This window comes from Excalfactoria chinensis, chromosome 10, assembly GCF_039878825.1.
Source record: "Excalfactoria chinensis isolate bCotChi1 chromosome 10, bCotChi1.hap2, whole genome shotgun sequence".
NCBI classification, from domain to species: domain Eukaryota; kingdom Metazoa; phylum Chordata; class Aves; order Galliformes; family Phasianidae; genus Excalfactoria; species Excalfactoria chinensis.
The window spans coordinates 4,358,317-4,382,506 of record NC_092834.1 but is presented as its reverse complement, the minus strand read 5'-3'; the positions used below and the strand labels follow the sequence as shown (position 1 = coordinate 4,382,506).

Here is a 24,190-nt window from a genome sequence, read left to right as displayed (position 1 = left end):
AACAAAACAGATTCATCCATCACATCTGCCAGAATGGAAAGATAGTTGTCTTGATGCTCGGTCAATCTAAGACCTTTCTGCTGAGTCAACTGACAAGATTGCAGATATTTGTGACAATGAGGATACTTATCCACTGGTAAGTGGACTGAAGACCACCTAAGCATTTGGCTGTAGGTCTCCAGCTGAGGAAGCCTTAAGTTGCTCTGGCACGCCAGCAAACTGCTGTTTGCAGTCATCTTCCCTTATAAGTTGGGCTTCATTACCAAAAAGACAAAATAACAAAAGGAATTCTGAGGTGATAATGGAGGAAGGTGTGAGAGCCAGTAGAAAGTACAGTAAAGAACCCCATGACAAGTCATGATAAATGGATCGTTATAAAATTCATGTTTAGGCTGCACCAGGCTGGGGATAATGCCATTCGTCATGGCAACACTGGGGCACTAATGAGCCCTCATTGCATATTCATGGCTGTGGTGCCTCTGCTTCCCTCCCACCCCGACCCAATGCCTGGTAAATATCTCCACCTCAAGCTGAAACTCGACTTAGGCTGCTTTTTTTTATTTGTTATGTTGCAGCAATTACACTGTAAAAGTGCTGCACAAGATTGATTGCTCTGATCTGTAGTTCAATTGTAAATTAGAATACACATCCCCCTAGGGACACACGGCCCCTATTTGTGATTAAGAAAAAAGCCCCATAATAGACTAATAGCTAAAGTTCTCTCTTTTACTTTCAGGCAATTAGCTTGATGAAATGGCCTCTTTTTGTGTACCCTGGAAGTGTAAACCGATATCATAATGAAGTATATGATGTTTATTCTATTATTTTCACCTTGCCATGTATGCAGGAATGCATAAATAATGGCTGCTTTGTCTAGTACATTTACTGATTCAGAAGTAAACTATGTCTTAAAGATGCAGCGTAAGACCCTGCAGCCTTACGTAAACTGAACACCTTGACCAGTCCCCATGAAAACTGAGGATCTGCCTAAAGAAATTGGAGGCTGTTTTTAGCCGGATGATTAAATACTGTTCACAAGACACTTTCATTTGTAAAGAACCTTAATTGGAAAGTCCTTCTAATAACCTTGTGAGTAAAAAAACATCAGGTGTCTCTATTCTCCAGAAAGGAAAACTAATGGGAAGGTGTTGAACAGGTTATACAGGCCCATGCAGGACCCCCTCAGTCAGTCAGTGCTGAAGGAATCCTAGCTTTGCAGGCATTTTTCAGGCAATCAGGAATGCCCTTCTTCTCCTGTAAATTAGTACTGTCTTGGATGGTTCACAGAACAGCTTTGACCTCAAAGATGGCAAACTCTGATGTCATGGTTGCTTTCATTCCATGAGACATAGGTGGTTAAAGCTCTTTCATCTGAATCCAAGGTGGATATGGTCATGCATGTGTTCAGCATCATGTGTTGGATGCTGGTGTTCCGAAGACTCACTGAACTGTCAGTCTGGGAAAATGAGTCATGTTGTGCAATGACCTTGTAGCACAGTGATGGTGTTCATGCAGTTAAGCTTGAGATATTTATTTGGGAAGAAAACTGCCATATGCCAATAGTTCTGTGCATACCTGCTTTGTGACAAGAGGTGTTTCTCAAGTAGCGTTTTGTTTTGGGACTGGAGTGTATTTTAAATGAATTCTCCAGCTAACCCTGCATTCTGTGCTCCACAGCATGCAAGTCCTTTTGTGTGAAATTAAACTAGGTGATGCAGTCTGGGAGCTCCAGCAGCTAGTTAATGGGCTTTCAACTCACAGGAACACACCAGAGCTCAACCAAACAAACCTCTGGCCTGCAATATGACCTGGGGCAGGTTCCTGCTCTTCATAGCACAGTGTGAATGTCCCTTTATTTACCTGTTTGCCAAGTGAGGTGTAGTCCCTAAACTGTTATCCAAGGAGTTAGGAGAAGATCAGATTAGTGTGGTTGGGAAAACTTGCATGAGAAGATGTTCTAGTTTGTTTTATATATATATATTGTTACATATGGTTCATCTACAATAGAAATAATTTCATTGAGTGTGTGAAAGATGTTCTGTAGGGGAATGTGACAGTTCGGAAATGCTTTGTTAAGAAACACTACTGATGCAGACCTTTTAAAGGTAACACTGCACATGGCTACAATACCATATTCTGTTTAAACTTGTTCATCATTGTCTTCTTGCATGACAGCCCTGGCATTTAAAATATGTTAGGGGTGACACAATACTTTCACCTGGTGCAGGCATATATCACTGGAAGGATGTTCTCATAAACAAAGTGCTGCAGGCGATGATCTTATCGTTCTCGTCTTCCTTCTTCTCAGTTCAGTTCAATGACAAACACGTATTTCTCTTCTTTGCTCCCTTTTCTGGTCTGGAGCAGCAGGTGATGTTGCAGATCAGGAATGACAAGCACTGGTGGTGGCCTGATAGGGACAAGCAGTAGATGGGCAGTGAGCATGCAATGTTTTGTAATGCTTGGGCTAGCGTACTGATTCTACATCATGCTGCAGTTTTATAGCATGAGCAAAAGTTTACTTGTGTGCATGCCTGCACACGCGTGGTTTTTTGAGAAAGACATAAAGCAAATTAGAATGTTCATATGTAATTAGTTCACTATTAGTGTAGTTCAGCTAAGGCAATAGGCAGGCAGTAAACTCTGAGATAGCTCAGAGATAAAAGGACTGAGGGTGCTTTGGAAAGACCTGGAGGTAATAGTTCAGAGGCGAAATTCCTAACAAATTGGGCAGACACCTTGGGATGTTCCTGCCCTACACCATCATCATCGCATGGTATGGCTGTACACACCATCCCTGTGTCATCTGCCCTGTCCTCTGACCAAAGCCTAACCCTTCCTGGCATCTAGGGCTCTTTCACCTTGCATAGCTCACTTCTAAATTACTTAAGAGTTAATCATCCTTTTTGTTTTAACATGTTAGTCTGTGAACTAAATGTGGCTGAAATTCTCTGCTCAGACTTCCTGTCCTGCTTGTGGCAGTGTAAGAAAAATGATGCCCTGTCATTGGAGCCACTCAGGGTCAGGCTGGACTGGGCTCAGGGCCCCCGGATCGAGTTGCAGATGTCCTTTTTCATTGAATGAAAGTTGGACTAGATGGCCATTAAGGGTCCCTTCCAATTCAAAGAATTCTAGGGTTCTATTCTATAAGGAAACAAAAAAGACTATCGCCTGCGTGGAAACTGGATCACCTCCAGGTATTTATCTTGAAATGTAGATGACAGCGTCTAATAAAAATAAGTCATCACTTACTGTGTGTAAGCATCACACTTGGAAAGAAACCCAAACCCTGAGTTTCAGTATGTGCGACTCCTCTACGAAGGAGCTATTAAAATGAGAATGTGAGTATTTCACTAAATCTGTGCTTAGTGAAAATGGCATTAGATTTTTCTCTCATTCTGTAGCTAGTGGAGAAATACTTCATCTTATCCTTTGGGAGTTCTTAAGATTTCATTTTTCCAACTAATTCTGTAACTAACCAATATATTTAAAAGGAAAGGAATAAGCGCCAAATTATTTTCTTCAGTAATCTCAAAATATTTAATTTTTAATTTATTTAATTAAAATTTTAAACTAAAGCATTTTGCAAAGCCGATGATAATTTAGAAGAGCATCAATTGAGACACTTTACATTGTTTTGAAATATCTATAGCTTCTTTTTAGTTTGGAAGCCTCTTGAAAACTGATTTGTTGTCTCCATCCCTTTAAGCCTGTTTGGCATTATCCCATGTAAAGTTTTCATGGAAACTCTCAGACACAGACTGCGTATATCATCAAATATCTCACAGTGGTTTTGTTTGGGATGGATTCTGAAGAGGAACAACAGAATTTGTCCCCCAGCACTGATCTAAATTATTTCTGTTGACATAAAAAATGTTAGGAAACTGCACAGCTTTTGCCCACTTTCTTAGCCAGTGTGTGAGTTCCATTGCGCATCCTTCTATTAGAAATCTATCCTACAAGAAGTTGCATGAAACCAGAAAGGTTAATGGTATCAAAGGAGCTGTACTCATTGAGTTCTAAAGTTTTTCTTAATAAGATTATTTTTGTGTGTGTGTGTTCTGTGGCAGAGAGTACCACCATTTAACTGTATTGCATAACAAATTTTTGCTCCTTGTATTAAAGTGAGCAAACATTTTCCTCTGCAGAACGTACTTCATGTTGCTTGTCATTCTATAAACCTCTGCCACCTCCTTTCCCAGAGTTCTAAATGTATGTAGATTTTTTTCTCGTGTGGAATCATATGCGTAGCTACACAACTATCAAACAACTGTTGCTACTGAGACTGAAACTCTTCCAAAAATTAATTTAAAATAATCCTAAATGTGCAAATATCCAATGATCAGGCAGATCTGTAAAACCTGCCCCGAGCAAAATCATGCAATTAGAATAATGCTCATAAATGTTGGACTCTTAAAACTTTAATAGATCATTTTAATGGAAGGAGTTATTAAAATTTGTATTTGATTTGCATTATTACAACACTTAATGCACTACGCAAAGTTGAGTTCATGAGGGAAATACAGCACAAATCAGATTCTCACTGTCTGAGTTGGAGCTTTAAAGAAAGACCATGTTCTGCCTGAATTTTCCTTAGTTTTATTGCTCTTTCTAAATGGATAAAAACATCTATTTTATCATAGAAATGGCTAGGCAAATTGCATGAGATTGATATAAAGCCTCAGAAGAGTGATTTGAGGAAGGAAAAAATCCTTCCCAATGTTGTATCTCACGTAGGAGCAGTGGTGGTGTTCTGATCATAACCGCTATCAAAACACCTTCAGCTGCAGAGTTTCTGTAGGTGATTTAAGAAAAAAAAGTGTTCCATGAGTGGCAACAATTACAAAGAAATTCGTGACTCTTTAGCAGGCATTCCTTGGTTTATTTGTTTCAAGCAGACTAATTTCTGCATCTGTGTGTTCTCTGTTCTTTTCTGTTGGACACTTACCCTCCCCGATGCATTTATAAAATTACCCATTTCATCAGTGTTCCATCTTCAGCAAACCTGTTGCCCAAACATCTTCTGAAATCCAGTGGAAAGCAGAGACTGGAGTCAACAGAATTTCCATAATTCCCAAAGATTTTGGGATAATCCTGCAAGGGTTGAGTGTATAAATACATACATAAATACAAATAAAAGATATATAAAACTATAACCTCAAAGTGGAGCAAGGAATGCAGTGAACTTGGTTTTATTTCTGTATTTTTATTTGTGTTCTTTAAAATCCCCTTGGAAGGATGTGCTCCCCATGGCCCTTGTCCATGTTGTCAAATTCAGTGTTTAGACTTGAGCTGATTTAAACTACAATAGAAGTGCTCAGAAGTTCAGAAATGGTGTCTCTGTGTACAGAAATTGTATCTTTTAGAAGAATTGTGCCAATGAACTGGGAAAAGGAGAGTAATTATATTAAAAATAGAAAGTGTCCTGTAGAAATATATATATATATATATATATATATATATTCACTACTTTCTGAGCTTACTATATGATTTAAAAATCAATAATCAGACTCTTAGCAGGTGTAAATCATCACAGGAATGATGCTGTGATGCTTTATATGATATTACCCAATTGTCTTGCTGGTAATTAAGAATATCCTCAGTAGAATAAGGACCAATGACAGAAGAAAATGTAAGCTGGTATTGTCTCAGCACACAGAAGTGGTAGACAGAAATATTCATGTGCATAATCTTACACCTTGCCTACACATGATACCCAGTGGGCTGAAGTAATAGCTTACAGTATAATCTTGGAAAAGTCACTTCTAACAAACTGAGAGCCTTCTGGGTTTTCTGTAAGTTTCTCGTAATTATACATGGCAACACAAAAATGAAAATAAACTAACAGACATGCGTTTAGAAAATGTTTCTTTAAAATTGTTTCTTTGAGCTTCTGTCAAAAATCCAGAGCATGCTATGCTCATGTTTTTCAAGCCATATTTTTTTTTGTATTTCATCTGAAGAAAATCAGCATCTCTTATTTTTCCCCATTTCTTTTCATGGGTTTCCTTGTATTCCTCAGCCCAGGGAAACAAATGCAATTTCTGTTACTCCAGAAGGTAATGAAGTTCACCTGATAAAATGCAGCAAACCTTTGTACTCAATCTCTAGTGTAAGTTTCAGAGGAAAACTGAGATGTCTACCCCTTAATTAAATAGTCACTTCCTTGAAGATCCGTACAAGTAATGCTGTTTGCCACAGTACAGTTCCTTCAACCTAATGAGTCTTTTCCAGAATCAAACCTTTCATTGCAAAGCAGGTGCTTCCTCCCCTCAGTACATCTCTTCTGATTATTACATAGTGTTTTTATTAAAACAGCCTCTTTAAGGAGGTGTCTGTTTTAAGATATGTAATCTCATGGCTCTGATCTATGCATTCTGCTCATAGCCTTCCCAGTTTTAAATGGACTTCTGAAATCACTTGGTTTTTAATTTAAATCAAGTTGCTCTGGGAATGGCAGGTGTAAATTCCATTTAAACAGTTACATTGCTGGTCATCTGCTTGTTCCCTGTTTTCTCACTTGCATTATGATGATCAATTTTGCTTCTGCTATCCCAAAAAAAACTTCAGGAAAACTTTAAGGGGGGAGGGGGAAAGCACAATACATAGCAATGTATGTTTGGATGCGTGCGTTGCAAGTATCCTGTAAGAATCTTGATGACATTAAAAGGCCAAATACAATTGACAAAGACGTGCACACAAAATAAGTCTTTGGAAATCTGAAAGGTATTTCTAGATCAGATGAAATCATCTCTGCTTGATAGGTCTGGAAGTTTTGTGTCAGTGTCTACCAGATGGCTGCTCTGAAGCCTCCTGCCCTGCAGGGAAAGCCCCATGACTTTTTCCTGGCTGAGCAGTGCTGCAGATAGTAGGAAGGAGTCGGTTTGTCTCCTCCTGCCAAGCCTGCAGCAATCAGGAAGTGGGCAATGGTGATGGGATGGGAAAAGGGCTGTGCTGGCACTATGCTCCTAGAGGAGAAGGGATATGGCAGAGATCTGACCAGCACCCAATGCAGCCATGTGACATTCAGCTGTGGGGTGAGGAAACCGGTTTGTCATTGCATCGCTTAACATGTGATCTCAGACCAGAGTGAGGCACACCTGTGGGTGCAAGAGATAAGATTTCATCATGAATGCTGTACTCAGCTTTTGCAGATTTTCTTGTTTTCAGCCTCAGTTTGAAAAATGCAGTGGAATTCTCAGTTACCAATACTCTTTCACAGGTAGTCCAACCAAAGAAAACACAGCATCTCTCCCTGCCTGCCCTTCTGATTACTGCCAGAAGGTACCAGGGCCCCAGAATAGAAGGGAGTTCCCATAACCCAGGACTCCTTGGCCTCACAACTATACGAACATGAAGAAAGATGTCCTTAGCCAGAATTATCTAAGCTATGAATGAAGGTTGTGAATATTTGTGTAGCAGCACTGTGTTATTTCCTAAAAATATATTTTGTGTGATAGGTAAGATGAATCCTAATCGTTTATAAGATGGAAAAATGCATCTCTGGCATTGAAACTTTCATTCTCTCCAATGTTACAGTCCTTTTTCTACTGTCTTTATGCAGATGGAGCATTTAGGCTCCCCAGATATTCTTCTTCCTCCTGTATAAGATGTCCTTTACGCTTTGATGAGATCACTGGTGGATTAGTTCATTTCATTTTTTCAGAAAGGATCCAGGAGCCGCAGTGAGGTCATGACTGTAGTAATGTCTGAAAGGATAGTTTTATGAAGAAGTTATCCTCTCCTTTAGTAAAGCAGTAAGGGAATTTTGTGGCTCTCAAGTGTGTTGGACAAGTTAAGCTCTGTTTATTTTTTTCTATTGTGTATTTTTTGCAGAAGGCAGCCAGCTTCATACTCTCATTTCCTATGTAGTACGTGAATCCAGGTTTGCAGAGAAAGCCTCCTGCAAAAGCTGTGCTTCATTTTTAATTTGAAAACCTGGTAGTTCCCCAGTCATACAGTCAAGCGGAATTATTTGTGGAAAATCAGACTCCTCTTATGAGCTCAATGTCACATCATTAGACCCTCATCATTCAGAGGGTGGGTGCCTTGCTGAGAATGTCATAGCTTCCTTGTTCAAGGAGCAAAATCCTTGGGGCATCCCCAGTCCCATGGTATCACTTTTTAATATGAAGCATCTGTGCCTCATTGATCAGTGGGAAAATGCCAGATAAGGATTTAGACTGTGACATTTCCGGCAGTGACAGCAATTTGGAAGTGCCAAACTTTCACTGTTGTTCTGATTTTACCTCTGGACTTTTCCACTTTGTTTGTAAAGTGAAGTGGCAAGGCTTTATGGTATGATTCTGAAAGGACTCTAGATGGATTTAGTACTTGAAAGAAATATGTGGGCAGAAGGAATAATATGCTTTGCCTTTACCGTGGTCAGTGTATTGTATTTTAATGTGCTCTAATGAACTTAGAAATGACTCCCCAGTGTGCTTGCTCCTTAGGTCGTAGGGGTTATTTCGAGTTTGCTGTCTTCCTGGATTCTTGAGATAATTCCCCCTGGATTTGTTGGGTCAACAACAAAGTGGAGATAACAAATACACTGCTGCTTTAAGCCAGTGCTATGCTTTCTCCCTCTTTGCTGTGAGGATTTATGCATGCTAACAGTTACACTGCTTGTAACATAACAACTTCAGGGTATCTGTAACACACAATGTAAAACCAGTTCTCCTTTCATACCTAGAGACCAAACATCCTGGATAATCTGGGACAGATGCCATAGGTTTCATTTTCCTCAAAGTTTGAGTGTTAGTTATCCTGGAAGGCGCAGGAGACTAATTGCAGTGTTGATAGTGATAGGGAACCATGTGTTCTGAATGCTATTAGCAGCCAAAAAAATCCCACCTTTAGGTGACAGTAATATGCATGGTTACAGAAAGAATACATGGCTATGGTAGCTCTTCCAGTTTAAAAAGGCTAATTGATAATTCTTAATGGTCTGTGGCTTTCTGCGTATGAATTGTCGCATTTTGGCAGGCTGAGGGAGGTGAGGAAACAGGTTACGTAGCATTGTTTGAAATTACAGGGTTTAAAATTGTTTAAACGATAAGCAGATAGGGTTTCCACACCAGATTTGAGACATTTGTTCTCTTTTATTTGTACTAAAATTTCAGCTTGAGCTCACATTGTCATGCTATCCGGACTGCTTCCCAGACAAGCTAATTTGTCTACCTGTGTTCCATTTTAGGCCCTGGTTTTAATTTGAGGATGATTCCTGCTAATACCAAAGACTGGAGAGGACATCCATTAAAAGTCTACACAGCAATTGAAATGGAAAATTCCAAAAGAAACCCTATTAGAGTTTTTCCCCATCAAATCAACATTACAGACTTCTTATGCATTTCTTAATTAGACATTGATATTAACTGGACTGTTGCATGATTTAGATCTAGCTCTTAATCTCAGCTATTCTATGCTGCTGTAGTTTTTATGACATCCAACTAGCGACTGCTTTATGCATTAATCTATCTGGAAAACCACCTTCACATTTTTTGTCTTTTTTTAGAAGAATAAAGGCCCCAAGAAGGAAATGAAAGCTTTTGGGTTCAGCCATTAGTAATTTTCTGCTTAGTATTTGAAAAATTGCTTATTTTAATTGCTTCATAGAAGAAAAAGATATCAAAGCTAACGTTCTTTCTCTCCAAACTTTGTAATTATTTCTCTCAGACTCTTATTTGAAATGCCTTGAAAGGATTTTCATTGAAATGTAGATTTCTTCTCTTTCAAAAGTACTTTTATTCCCTCGTGTTTCTTTCTTTTTTTTTTTTTTTCCTTTTTTTTTTTTTTTTTTTTTTTTTCCCAGTGACTTCCTCTCTGGTTTCAGGGCAAAATACATGGAGTCCACTCTCTGGACAGGGCAGCACATGTCCCACAGATGTCACTTAAGTGCCACTGTCTTTAAAACTAACTCTCCTGTGGTAGAAACCATGATAGCAGCCAGCTATTGGGTCCTCAGCATGGTGTCCTCAGGCTTACTCTGTGCAGTGAAGTCATAGGTGTTAGATTAGGTGCACCAGAGTTCTGCTCCTTTTGAAAACTGCTATGGGATTTCCTCATTAATAATGACTACTAAAACCAGGGGAGCCTAATGGAAGAGTTTAACAAATGCTTTGTGTCTGCTGGTTAATCTAAGTTTGGGGCTTGTGATAAAGTCTGGAGACAGATAAATTCTGTATAGTTTCAGGTTCTGTTTGTAGCTGTATAATCCCTGAATATCCCAATCTGGGATGGAATTTGTTAGCCAGACCTGGCCGTTAGTTCTGTATTGTATATAAATACCAGCACAGAGACTCTAGACCTATGCTGGCCTCATCAGTAATCCCTGATACCAATAGAGCAATAGTAGCAAGTTCTTTATTTCACCTATACGTTTTCAGAGAACATTATTTACTCATAGATTATGATCTGGTCAAAATGATCTATACATTCATTATGTTTGGAGTGGGCTTTCATAACTCACGCTATCTAAGAAAGAGGCAAAACTCACATTTGTTTATAGTGCAGCAGTTCTGCTCAGCAAAAAAGGCGCAGAGGAAATACTGTCCTATGCTCCCTGTGCTCTGCTCTGGGTCCCAGGTGATTTCTCATGCCAGTTCAAAAACATTTTTGAGTGCTCCACAAGAGCAGGGTCCTCAAAATTGTACCCCTCAAAATACAGCTGTCTGCAAATTGGCTCTGCAAGCCTTCTTCCACTGTGTCTGGGCTAGGGGAAATCTTCCCAGTGGAACAAAACCTTTTGAAAAGAAAAGGTTGAAATGAAGCTAAAGCATTCTCAGTATCAGATTTTACATGTGTTTTTTGCAAGAACACAAAAGGAAGAAGCAGAACAAGAAAATGAGTTAGAGGAAGATGGAGAGATGGTCTATTAAGCAAGGCTACTCTTTTTACTCTATGAATTTACAGTCCTGATAGACATCTTTATTCAAAATTACTCTTCTTCTTTTTTTTTTTTTTTTTTTTTTTTTTATATTCAGATACTACAGTTTTCAATACTAGGCCCTAGATTTGTCCAGACAGATTACCTTCTTATTCTCACAATGAAACTTAATTATCCTTTTGATATCTTCAGGTACTTTCAGTTATTTCCCAATCTATTTCTGAGGACAGGGAGCAGCCATTGGTCAGTCAGTAGTGCAAGAACTCCACCTCCCTGCTTGTCATGCTTTTTTGAAGGCAAAAGCTTTCTGGCCTTGGGCTTCCTCTAAAAAATGTCAAGGGCATTTTTCTCTCATCTACCTTTGCTGGGCTTTCTGACTGGGCAGAGACTTGTCATTTCCTCAGCACCTTTCTGTGTATTACTTGGAAGCACCTAGTGTGAGTAACTCACCTGGAATCCACAGAGGGCTGTATGGATGATTCATCACTCAGGCAAGAATAAATCCTCACAGAATCCAGAATGGAAATGACTGCATGGTTTCAAACATCCTGTATAACTGCTGTTGCAGCAGGAAGGAATGCACCTGAGTAAAGTCAAAATGACTAATTAAATTGGTTCAAAGCAACGGTAGGAGCAAAGAGGGCTGTATAAACTGGTATTGAGTAGCTACTAGACTTCAGGACATTACATTGATTTCATCTGTAAAGAAACCTACAAACACGCATTTATCCATTATCACTACCTTCTGTAATTGAGCAAAACTACCAAAGGGTGTAACACTAGGTAATGTGTAAAGGTTGCATAAGATAACCCAGAACTTGCAAATACTAAATAGAAAGTGATAATGAGTATCCATGTGTTGTTTTTAGGCCATAATGTGTTTGTGAAAGCCTCTATTACTCAAATAAGAAAGTAGAGAAATGTTACAATAAGTTAAAAATAGCCTTGAGAAAAGAGAGATAGCAGAACTGATGTGTGTTATAGAATCCTTTACAAAAGAAATGTGAAATGTTAAAGGGCTGACCTGGTAAAATAATTTTAATATGTAAATGGAGAGGGGTTGTTGGTATGGTATGGTACACAGGTATGCATTATGGGATTGAACAAGTAGTGGTCATCTGCATTTTCATGACGAGACTGGGAATAAGATCAGACTTTGTACAGACTTTTTACATAGCATAAAACTGAACAAAAACCCACTTACACAGAGCTGTATTCATATTCTGTTCGCATCTCCGTGGAAGCTGCTTCTCCAAATGGCAGTTGTGACCCCATCCTGACAGCGGAGGATAGGATGGCACAGGATCCTGGTACTGCAGAATACAGCACAAGTTTCTCAGTCACACCCAGCCTATTTTTTTCCTGATGAATTTATCACTTAATAATCTCCACTAGCCCAAGTAAACAAAATGTTTTCTGTAAATACAATAAATAGCATTTCAAAGGACATGGCACTTACTCAATTTAACATTTTGGTGATTCAAAATAAATGTAAAAATAAAAAGTGTCTGAACAAGTAGAGTTGGGGATAGAGAGACTTGGGCTGGGTCCTCAGCTTTGCTGCTGATAGGATCTGCAATCTTGGACTTCAACTCAGCCTGGCTGCATTTGCAGACAGTTAGCACCTTTTATAGGGCTCCTACTGTACAGTCTGTACAGTGTATGGTAGTAAACTGGGTCCTGAGCTCACCTCTGCCCTTGCTCCCTGTGACTGGGAAACTAGTAATAAAAAGTAATCATAAGGCCTGAATAATTATGTGTTGTCTTTATAGTGAAGGAGGCCTTGAGCAGTGTGAGCCCTCCGCTGGGAGAAGTCCCATTTAAAAATCTCCCTGGCATGAAAATGAATCAGATCCTGTCACATGAATGGCCTGCATTTATCAGTCTTCACCTACCTTCTGGTCGTTCATTTTCTCTGCTGGCTTGTGCTTGTTCCCTGGTTGTTGGCAGGATCTAGGCAACAAGATCTTGCTGGAAATTGGCTATTAAACTAAGGAGAAAATAGAAGAAAAACAGAACTGCCTCAGAAGATGCAGTATTGCCACAATGATGTAATAGCACCAAACAACAAATGCAACTTCTGAATGTCTCGTGGTTCAACAGGAAGGGAGTAAAGCAAAAGAGGATTTTGATCAGTGCCAATGAATTTGGAACAATATGGGATTTTGAGATCTTTAGAAATAAAGCATGAGTCCAGGTTAAGTTCTTGCTTGATCTGAGCAGATCTAAGCATTGCACCTATCATCTTTTAAAAGGCAGGACTTCAACTATCCCAGTGGCAAGGACTGGTCCTCCAGAGCCAAGAAGAAGCTCTGTCACCATCTCAGCACTGGGATATTCAAAATGTTTGGGTAGCTCAGGTCAGGAGAATGGCTCGTGCATGATCCTGAGACTGCTTGTTTCATCTGGGTAAGAGGCAAGATGCACCATGACTGGTCTTTGAAGCTGTTAGTAGGTGTTCATGGGCAAGCAGCTGGTCCAGGCTTGCCCCAGTGATGGAGCATCTCCCAGAGAGCTGAAGTGAAACAGAACAGTGCAGACACTGAAACACCACAAGTAGCCCAATGGATGTTTTGGTGGGAAGAAGGGGGATTTGTTATACTAGAAGTATGCTGATCATTAAGTGTACTGGAGCAGCACTGAAACTAGGATTTTTATCCTTGCTTTAAGATGTCTGCCCTAAGGAAGCATTTGCAGTTGAAATTGTGTCCTCTCTTCCTTAACTGTTGGGTTCCTGTAGGTCTGCAGTTGCTTTGTTAAATAAAACACTGCTTTAGGGAGCCTGGCTGGCCCTGGGGATGGGTAATGCGGTATAGCACTTTCATCTCTCACCCATGAACCCAAGTCAAACAGAGTTTGGTAAATGGCCAATAACCTTTCCCATCCCAGGGCTGTTTGGTGACCTGTGCAAAATGAGGAGGGTCATTGCTGCATCTGTTTACTAGAAGGCAAGTGTCAACTTAACCATAAAAAGGGACATGGTTGCTCCTTGTTATCGCCCAATTTAAGCCAAGAGAGCAATCCCAGAAAACACAGCCAACTTCTTACCCGGCAGTGGTGGTCCCAGTGCATCAGGGCTGGAAGTATGTGCATTAGCAAGGGTGGTGGTGTGGTAGTAAGCCAGGCTAAGCCTCTCCTGCAGACAAAGATTTCTGCAAATCTGTATTTATGATCTGAAATAGGCACAGGGACCTGTACAGGGACACAGCACTGATAGAGTTAATATGCTGATAAATCTCTGTGCTTGCGCTTTCCTGACTACACAGTTCTGGTTACCAAAATAGCTGTGTGTGAAACTCAGTGCAGTGCCCGATCTCACCCCGTGTGCTGCTCATTGTAAGGTCAGACCTTTGGCATCAGGAACCTGTTAGGAGAGAGAGGAATCGCTTTAAGAGTTGCTGCTACTCGGGGGATTACCCTGGAAGGTCTGCGAGGGGAAAGGGAAGGGCAAGGCGGGTAACTGCTTGGCCACATGAAAAATCAACAACTCTTAAATTTTGATAGATCGGTATAAACCTCTGAAACCACCCAAAACTCCCGTCAGCTTGTTCTTGCCCACAGTGCTTCTAGTCACCAGTCTTTTTTTTTTCCAGCCCTTTCGCACCATAGAATTGATAACATTGTTGTGTTCAGCTGTGAGTTACTGTTTAATCCCTACTATCTTGATTAATTGCATTAAACTGGTATACCTGTGTTAATTAAACAGAAGATGGCAGAGGCAGCTTTCAGTTCGTATTCCTTTATGTAGATCATTTCCCAAGGCTTCTCAGGTTGTGGAAAAATAACAATGCAGACACATCACCCGTAATATTTCAGCTCAGCTGATAAAGCTATTTTACTCATACGGTGCACTATGATTTTTTTTCCACTTATCACTGTATAGGCTTAATTACCATGCTGCTGCTGCATGGCAGCTCCCTTCACTGTTTTTTTTTTATTTGTATTATTTGCAAGTCGTAATCATGTTTTCCTGTCATCCCCGAGCAATGTGTGTGCGTGTGTACAGGCAAATGCCAAGCCTGGAAAGGAAATCTGATGCGTGTCCATGAATTGGAGTTTTCAAACTTTGGCTGAAGATTAGTACATATAAACATAGCTCTGCCCCCTTCATCTTGGATAATTGGTCACAAATGCTACTTGACACTTCTCAAATCAGACACTTTACATAGTTCTGAGCATAGCTGAACTTTTTTGGCAGGAATTAATTTGCTTTGCAACTCAGCCGCTCATTCCTGGCCCGATCCCTGCTGCAGTGATTTCAGCACAGAGCTCTGCCAGCGCGAGGAGCGGAGGCAGGACAAGATCTGCTTGTTAGCACTGACTCGCCTGGCTTTGCTGACTCCCTCAGAAACACAGCGACTGCAGTTGATGTTTTGCCCTGCACCAGTCTACATCAGCAGTGGGATTTTTATCTTCGGGTCCCTTTCTTTCTTCCAATTACTGGGCAACTTACATAGCATCTAGAGACAAAAAGGTAATGAAGGCATTGTATTGCCATCAGAAAACAACTTCTGACATATCAGGCAGGACCCTTCCACAGCAGCACTGGCTTTATAGGAGATGGCTGTGAACTCCCTCTGCCCCAAAGAGATTGTCTGTGCTCTCTCCTGCTTCTGCAAACAGCCCTCACTTCAATAGCAGAGAAAAAGAATGCATTCCTGAAGTATTGGAAGTTTTATGTAGCCACAGAATCCATGCTGTTAAGCAGCCCTCTGCTTGCTCTGACTTTGCTGCATGTTCGCTCTCTGTACATTGGTACTACAAGAGCTGAGCAGACCATATGCTCACGTAGAAGGGTTGCCAGGTCTCAGGGAGCATTATTGTGCATCTCCCAGTAGGAGCTTGGGGCGGGAGCATATTCCATAAAGGTTTTCACTAGGAATATTGTATTTTATCTGGCGATTTTTTTTCTGTACAGCCTCTGGACTAAGTGGCAATTTATCAGCATATCCATGTACACATATGAATAACCAAAGGGAAATATCGTTCAGCCTTTATTCACTGGGATGTTGATAAGCAGCAGCATATTAAAAATGTTTGTCAGTTTGTTCTTTTCAGCTATCAAGTGGTATGTGAGCCAGCATGCCCTTCTCATGCTGAAGGCATTTATCCAGAAAATGGAGAAAAAATTATAAAACAATGTCAGTTCTAGAAGAGGACAGAGATTTTCATGGATTATTTTAGTGTCATTGACTTGCTCATTGCTAACAGTAAAGCCTGTCAACTAGAGTGAGCCTACAGAATGATGTGAGCCAGAACAAAGTGCTCCTACCTGCAGAAGCACAGAACGCCATGTTTCAGGTATGGTCTGGAAGAGGAGTAAACACTTGGTCATGCACTTGGTGCTGGCTTGGTTCTTACGTCTTCATGCAGCTCAAAGCACTTTTGAAGAGCAGCCAGGATGAGAGCAGTCCATGCTGAGCCATTGCTGGGCAGCAGTCAGGGCTCCAGATCCATCAACTCTGTCTTCACATGCTTGGTCCTCATGAGCACACTGTCTTGTGGTAGCTCATCTCTGTAAGAGAAGGGTAGCTGGCATCACTAAAAGCATGGCACATTCATGGTAGAGGACACAAATACTTTTGTTACCCCTGACTCTGCCATGGAATAGTAAAAGAGATTATTTATTCCAGACTAGTAAGTGTTAAGTTTTCGTAGGCTCTTGCCTTAAACAGGTAAAGACATATCATGCTTCCTCTTGTTTATTTATCATACTGCAATAATAATGGGCATGGCAGGTATAGTATTTGTAGGTGAACCAAGCACCAATTAATGAAGAAATGCAATATTGCTCCAAAACCTGGGCTAAGGAGGATGCCTAGCTTCCATTGCCATTACATGTCACTATATAAAATTAGCTTTCAGGTCCTAGACAGTTTAAAATAACATGTCTAGTGTTTGAATAGAGGAGTATCAGAAAAAGAGAATTACAGGTTATAGGCTTCTAGTATTTGCAGTAAAATAACTCTTATTGTAATTACACCTATAGAGTACTAATTTATGTTGTTATTACATGAAAAGGATGGTGGCATTAGGATGTATGGAAAGAAGACCTTACAGGAAAGCCAAATAATGTATCTGAGATAAAGAGCAGAAATAGCTACTCGGTAGACAAAGTTTTCAGCACATTTGCTCACTGTGTATGTGTGGACATGTAATGTTCAGCAGGTTAGGAGAAACTACTACTGGTAAATGATTTATGATGCAAATAGGAGCAAGCTATAACTCTCAGAAGGTCCCAGCCATACACACAAACCCCTAGTGGTGCCATTGAGCACCTCCTTAGTCTTTGCTAGATGAGAAGGGAAATCACCCAAATGCATGGACAAGATCCTAACTCCCAGACATAGAGACCAAACTTAAACACTTGAACATTTGCAATGAGACTAAAATAAGAAACAGTTATAGCTTTTCACAGTAAAGCTGAGCCTTCATTTTGAATCATTATATTGTGCTCAGAACTTCCAAGCAGTGTATAGGTACCTCCTGGATGTCATTCCTGAAAGCAAGTGAACTGTTATTTCAGTGGATAAAGATTTACTTGCTTAATGCCTGGTGTCATCAACAAATTCAGGCTGGCAATGGTATCCTACTCAGCTAATATACAGCTTTGCACTTCCCTTTTCTTCCCATTCAAATGTACAACTCGGTGTTAATACCCACCAGTTGGGCATTAACCAGTGGTTACAGCTGGGGTGAATGAAGTGATGGATGAACACAATTTGCATGTAGGTAACCGGAAGTTCAGCTGAGTAGTTTGCATTATTTAACGTAAAGTCATTATGTTTGTCTTTAGAAGCAGCTAAATAATATTAGTTCTCCTATTATTCCGTCTCTGTGGTGCCCTGACACCAGGGATGAAGCTCATTGTGCCTCATGGTAATGGTTTATTTCCTAAAAAAGTATGGAACCACTTGGAGCCTAAATCATTGTTATTGTATGTAGGAAGTAAGTAAGTTGTCCCTAGTTGAGAAAAGTCCTGTGTCAGGAGTGAGACTCCTGGTCTGACTGTGTTGGGGGAAATAGGACAGTATTTAATTATGATAATTCAAACTCATCTGGGTTCTTCTGAGTGCAGACTATATTGATGAACAGTGCTAACATAGAAAAGGCTGAGCTAAAAAGCTGGCTTATTCAGAAACTTACTTATTCCTGAAAATGTCTGTTCAGCTCATTTTTAAATTTGATTTCTTATCCAGGGTGAATTACACTGCACTTCTGAATCTCAAAAACTGCTTGTGCATGGTAACAGCTGGACAAAGTGCCGGCTCAGTTTGTTCATTCTGACTGTAAAATTCTGTTTGTTTGTGTGTTGGACAATAGTGTTTGGCAAAGGGAAATTAAGGGCACCAGAGACAGAATAAATGACCACTTCTGGTTAGTGCATGAGGCTTAATATAAGCGTAGGATCAGAGTCCGTAAGATCTGTTGCGAATGAAACCAGCTTTCAGGTAAAATCAACACCTTGTTGCAAAAAAAAACAGTGAGGAAAATCTGTGCCAGTGTTGCAGCATGACAAATGAATTTATGCAAATTGAAGCTAATCGTTATTGTTTAATATTCAGCAGCTCTAAAACTTGATACTGTGTGGATAAAAGATCAGAAGGCTTCTAAACCCAAAGTTTTGAATCTTTGGTTCAATATGCTTCTCATGTCTTCAGCATTTGGTTTAATTTAGGAGGAAACAGTTCTGAGCTAAGATAAGATCTCAAACAAAATTGACGTGGTCTCACAACATGGCCTAACATAACAATTTAATCTGTCCTATGCTTCCCCTGAAAGAGGGCTTAATAACTGTGGTATGATTTCACCTGCTGCTTCTAACGTTTGCTCATTCTTTTTTCCTGAGTAAATTTGGATTATCAGATGGCCAGCAGCTTTGTTCATGGTGGACAAATGTGAATTCGTTTAGGATTAATAATAACAGGCTCAATCCTGGATTCAATGGCAGCCTTTATGAACGAGGTCTTTGGAAGAGAAATATTTGTGTTAAAAAGAAATAACTAATTGTCAGTTTTCATAAAACCTTTTCCCAGTGTATCCAGCCTTGGGCATGCGATCTGCACAATGGTGTGAGGAAAAACGTATCTCTTACCTACAGAATTATCTCAGGCCTTCCTGATGATCTGTTGGTGGCGAGCAGGAAGAGGGAAAAGCCCACACTATTGGGGTCCATCAGCAGTCGTTGCTCACAAGAGGAGTGCACAGAGGGAAGAATCCAGGCTGGATCTGCTTTTGGCCCATTCCTCACCATTGTAAGCCATTGGCATCTTCCAAAATCCTGTGGGAAAGTTTTAGTTATTTGTTGTGTTCCCTGTCTCTGAGAAACTGACCAGAGCGGAGGGCAGTGCGGTGCCCAGCCCCAGAGACGCTGCCTGGAGCCACGTGCTTGCTGACCATGGTAGAATCAGCAAACTTAGCAGAATAACCCTGCAGGCAATTTTACCACGGAAAAACATCGGTTGTGTTTTAGATTAGAGCTTTTCATTCACATTGGATGTTTTTTTCTTTTATTTCTCCCCCCAGTAACGTCCAATTGCTTAATTTCTGTTTGAAACCTCCCAGGGTTGGCACCTGAATACCTAAATAATCTTGTCCTTCAGGGCTGTCAACATCTTGAGGCACCTAACCACCTTTAGAGATGTGGTGTGAAAGCTTGTGAACAATGCTATCGGGGAGGGAAACAAAAGACAAGTATCCCTATTTGCTGCCCAAGAATCCACAAAGAATGCTGCTTCAGCTCTGCTCTGATTTCTAATTAGATTATGAGTGATGTAGGACTCTGAAGCCAAGCTGGAGTTTGTGCTAGCACTTTGCATGTATGAATGACAAAGGGACACCACTTTCATATTGATTTAAGTGAGCGGTTGGAAGAATGTTTAAACATCAAGTGCTTGATGCCTCGGTTTTCCAGAGCACCTGGAAATATCAAATTAATTCCAGGTGTTCTGCCATCAAGACAGACTCGCCGCTTTTACAGCCACACATACAAAATGTGGCTCCCAGTTCCACAAATAAAAGCAGAGTGGTTTCTGCTCCCGATGCCTTGATAACTCTGACATATTGCAAGTTCTGGAAAGAATTTTAATCTACGTAGTTTTTTAAATGGGGAGGGGAGCGAAGGGGGAGGGATTTTAAATATGCTGCATACAATTTGTGATGGTCATCTCTAAAATGCAGCTCCATTATCCTTTTCCATTTGGAATGAATGAGGCTAATTAATTTCAGGCCATACTTGATGAGGTCAGCACCATACGAAGGGTGCGTGCTAGACATTGCTAATCTCTTTCAGCTGAGAGTGATGAATTAAAGATGAAGCATTCCTTTGCAGGCCTAATTTAGAATGTATATCAAAAACCTACAGCAAATAATACTATACCCTACAACAAAGGAAAACTTGTTCTCTCAGGCTCCCATGTAGGGTTGATTTTAAAGGCATTTTCATTTCACTTTGGAATTCCAGCTGTGGATGGGTGAAACAGTTCAGAAAATTCAAGCTTTCTCTCTTTCTATTGCTTTTATGGACAAAAGTAGGCAAGGGGGGGCTACGGGGAGAGAGAAGCTAGTGGGTGTTTGATCCTGTATGTGCTGTGATTCCAACTGTATGCTCAACATTTAGGAGAGCTGCCAGGGTCTTGCACTCCCGAAGTACCTGCAACATGACCCCCCCACAGCACACGTTAAAATTTTAGCTTTTTGTTGTGGTTGGGTTTTTTTTTGTTGTTGTTTTGTTTTTGTTTTTAATCTGAAAGTAAAGCAGCAAAGTGTCCCATTTTGCTCAGCTTCCTCTTCGCGGATGTTTTATAGGACACTGCAGGCTTTTTCCACGGGAAACAGGGTGAGCGTGGCAGTTCTGCTGGCTTACCCAGCAAGGACATGATCTTCCAAGCCAACAGTGAGCTACAGTTCACTTTTTCAGGGGGGGGGGGGGAGAAATCACCTTCTTATGCAGAGAAATCATCCTTAATTGTCATTTCGGCAAAATAGGAGCTCTGAAATCCTATTCCAGCCTCTGATGGAGGAGGCTGACCATCGACTTCCCCAGCACTCTGCTGTTTAATACCTGGCAGTTGGGTGAAATTCTTGACAGGTTACTGCCGCGAATTCAAGCTCCCAACTGGTGGCCATAAGCGGCTGCTGTCTTTGTATCCCAGTAGTACTCATTAGAACAAAGCTGCTTCGAATTAAATCCAATCTACATGCCGAATCAATCTTTCAACCCTTTGATTGCTTCTGAAAATATTTATATTTCTTAATAATGCACATTTTGTCCCACAGCCTGTGATTAAACCCAGACAAGGTCCAGAGAAGCCTGAAGTATATGTGGAAGGGGTTATTTTGGACAGGAAAAGAAAGATAAAGAACACAGGTTTTTTCTATTGTGAAACCATTAGAGTGTATAAATCTAGCAATTGCTGTTGTATAAGCATCAGAGTGGGGATGTAATAAATACAGATTGGAGTATTATAGTAACCAAATGGAGTTTATGGATTATGCTCACTAGTTCATATTTCTCAGCTACTACACCTAACAAGCACTGTGCCGCATTCAGCTCTATTAATACCCCTGTTAATATTCTCTGTCTGTGTTTGCTGGGGGGAAAATAAAGTTAGAAACTGACCACTGCTCTCTGTAAAACAAACATGTTCAAGGAATCATGCCCTCCAAAGGAAAAAAATGAAGAAGGGGATGCTTTGTAGAGCCCGCATGAGCAGGGCATGGGCTGCAGCTGGCTGAGATCGGCTCTATTCTGCAGGAAGGTAATAACTTCCATCTGAGTGAGAATCCGGCCCAAATACTGGGTGCTTGCTGCCTGAAAATGCGGGTGTAAAAATAAAGGTGATAACGGCTGCTGTCCCTTACCCGGTCACATTTTTAAGATGGTAAATAGTAAACTGGCAATGCAAAACACACAAAGGATTTGAAGCTGTGCTTTGTGGTAAGTGGCTCCTCACAAAGCAGCACGCATCACAGGTGAGATATGTGGAGGAGATGGGAAGGATGCATTCCTGGGCTGCAGAGCCCAAGCAGGGCCCAATCCCACACAGCGGGAATTTGCCATCCATTAGGATGGTGGCTGTGCTGAGGACACCGATCAGATAACAGCACTGTACCTGTCTCCCTCCCTATACATAAATGACTGCCCTTGTCTATAATAAATGGGAAAAATTGACTCCTGAAAACATGCCGCGATAAATCTCCTTGGATAAAGCAGTGCTATGCCTGAGTGAGAGGGAGAGAAGTCCTAGAAACTAAAAATATATAGTGCTTATTTAATGTCATTGTCATCAGCGGCGTCACATGGTGAATGCAGCTAATATGCGGTACCACGGGGCTGGTGAACGCTCGCCGTAGTTTTGCTTGTGACAGTTCCCCCTTTTGTAGAAGAGTAAAAAGAAATATTCCTAGCTTCAATTTTATTCATTTATTCTTTCATCGTGTATTTCATTATATTAAGCTGTCATTTCCTAAATATGTTGGGGGGGGGGGGGCTGTTATCATTATACTTACACCCTGTGTCTTGACAGCTATTTTGCATTAATATATGATTAGGATGCTGAGTCTTTAAGGTAGAGAGAAGTTTTTTATCATCACCAAAAATAAAGAGAAAGCAGCGATGACAAAAAGCCATTCACAAATAGGGCCCGATCCAAAATCTAATGGCGTGGATCCGGCCTCCGGCAGAACATTATATTGTACCACCAGGATTTCTGAATATCTCCTATTGTTCGACAAGCCCGATTTCACACTAAACTCAGAGTTCGTTTCAGAACAGAAGCTTTTTGTGTAGAAACTTTCAGCTACATCCCTTCATGAACACACACATACCACAGAGGCTATTGTCTTATTAAAGAGTTTAAGCCTAAAGGTGTATGCCTATTTTTAAAAGAAATTTTCTGATTGTAGATAACTGCTCAATTTGATTTAGTGTCCAATGATAGTGATGGGGTTGATAACTGAGCATTCATCGGTAATTCATCTTGTGCTAGTAGAAATTTACAGCAAAGCAGTGCTTTCCCAACACTGACAAGTCCTATTAATCTTCTTCAGACACATTTCAATAGGTGTCTCCATCTGTGCCCAACATCTAAACACTCTGGCATCACTAGGGACTTGGAGACACCTTCATTTCAGGTTACACTAGTGAAAATGTGATACTAGATTGTACTCTATTTTTAACCTAATTCTCCCTTTTCATTCAATTAGCCTTTCTTGCCTGCATTTTTCTACTCATGTGTAACATCCTTTTCCCAGGAAGAGCTTAAAAATGAGATTTAGTTACTTAAAGAGACAGAATCTGCCAGGGCAAGAGCAATCAAGAACTTAATGTCAAGCAGCAGCACAGCAAGGCTCACACATGAAGCACAGGGAAGGCATTGCCAGCTTCAAACCACGTTCTATGCAGTGTGCCCACAGGGTTCCTGTCCCCATGGGACTCTTGCAGGCGTGGTTCAGTGAGGACGGGTCTGAACACCCCTTCCCCAGCTTTCCAAATTTTAAAGCAATTGCAAACTGGGGGTCTGAAATCCTATCTATTCCCAAAGACCTCTGTTTGTTCAGGCTACAGGAGGACCGCCAACACACATCCCCACCTCTCTTTCCGTACACGGCTAATGCGTGAACAAACACGGCACAGTCAAATTACAGCAATAACATTTATGGGTGGATTATGTTCCAACTTCCTCACTTATTATTAAAAGCCAGAAAATCACGGGGCACGTGAACAAGACAGAGTGCAAATGCAGGCAAATTTCCCCTCAGAACCAAATGTTTCTTTCACTCAACACTGCAATGAGTTTGCCTGCAGATGCAGCACAGCATTCAAGATTACTCATTCAGAAAAGGTGTGTTTGGGTATTTTCCTCCTCCCTCCCTGTTTCTGCTCACCTGTCAGGGAGGAGCAGATGTGAACCATTGGATTTAGATGGGTCCTCCTGCTTGGAACTTTCTGTGGAAAGAGCAAAGCCCCGCGCTGACTTGGAGCTGCACTATGCGAGGGCGGTCCCTAACTTTGTTTCTGGCTTTATGGAGTTCCCTCATGAGCCATATTATAGATCTAAATGACCTTATTGTAGGTGGCAAGTTTAAATGTGCCATATTAATAACTTGTTATCCAAGACAAATTAAGTCCTTATGTGTCAAAAGCACTCTGCTCTGGATTACCTACAAGACAAGTATTTATTGAATAAACGTTGGATCCAATTTCATTTTAATGTGACTGACTGTATGCTTCAGCCCCTTAAAATGAGATAAAAACACTCAAACCTGTAACTGTGTTGCAACATTACACCTAACTTGTCTATT

At 40.7% G+C, this 24,190-nt stretch overlaps 1 long non-coding RNA gene across 9 annotated transcripts in view; it reads right to left on the bottom strand.

The window, feature by feature from the left end:
• LOC140256688 (uncharacterized) overlaps window positions 1-24,190 on the bottom strand; it is a 40,381-nt gene that overhangs the window by 4,643 nt on the left and 11,548 nt on the right. For 3 of the 9 annotated variants that reach the window (XR_011904829.1, XR_011904831.1, XR_011904833.1), the window contains 7 exons: window positions 18,981-19,166; window positions 16,158-16,400; window positions 13,934-14,249; window positions 12,781-12,875; window positions 12,090-12,198; window positions 11,336-11,468; window positions 2,219-5,094 (listed from right to left, as the gene is read on the bottom strand). This is a non-coding gene — a long non-coding RNA (uncharacterized lncRNA). Of the gene's footprint in view, window positions 1-2,218; window positions 5,095-5,485; window positions 7,710-11,335; window positions 11,469-12,089; window positions 12,199-12,780; window positions 12,876-13,933; window positions 14,250-16,157; window positions 16,401-18,980; window positions 19,167-24,190 lie in introns of those variants that run through there. The other 6 variants (XR_011904830.1, XR_011904832.1, XR_011904835.1 and 3 more) reach the window with 6 other exon arrangements.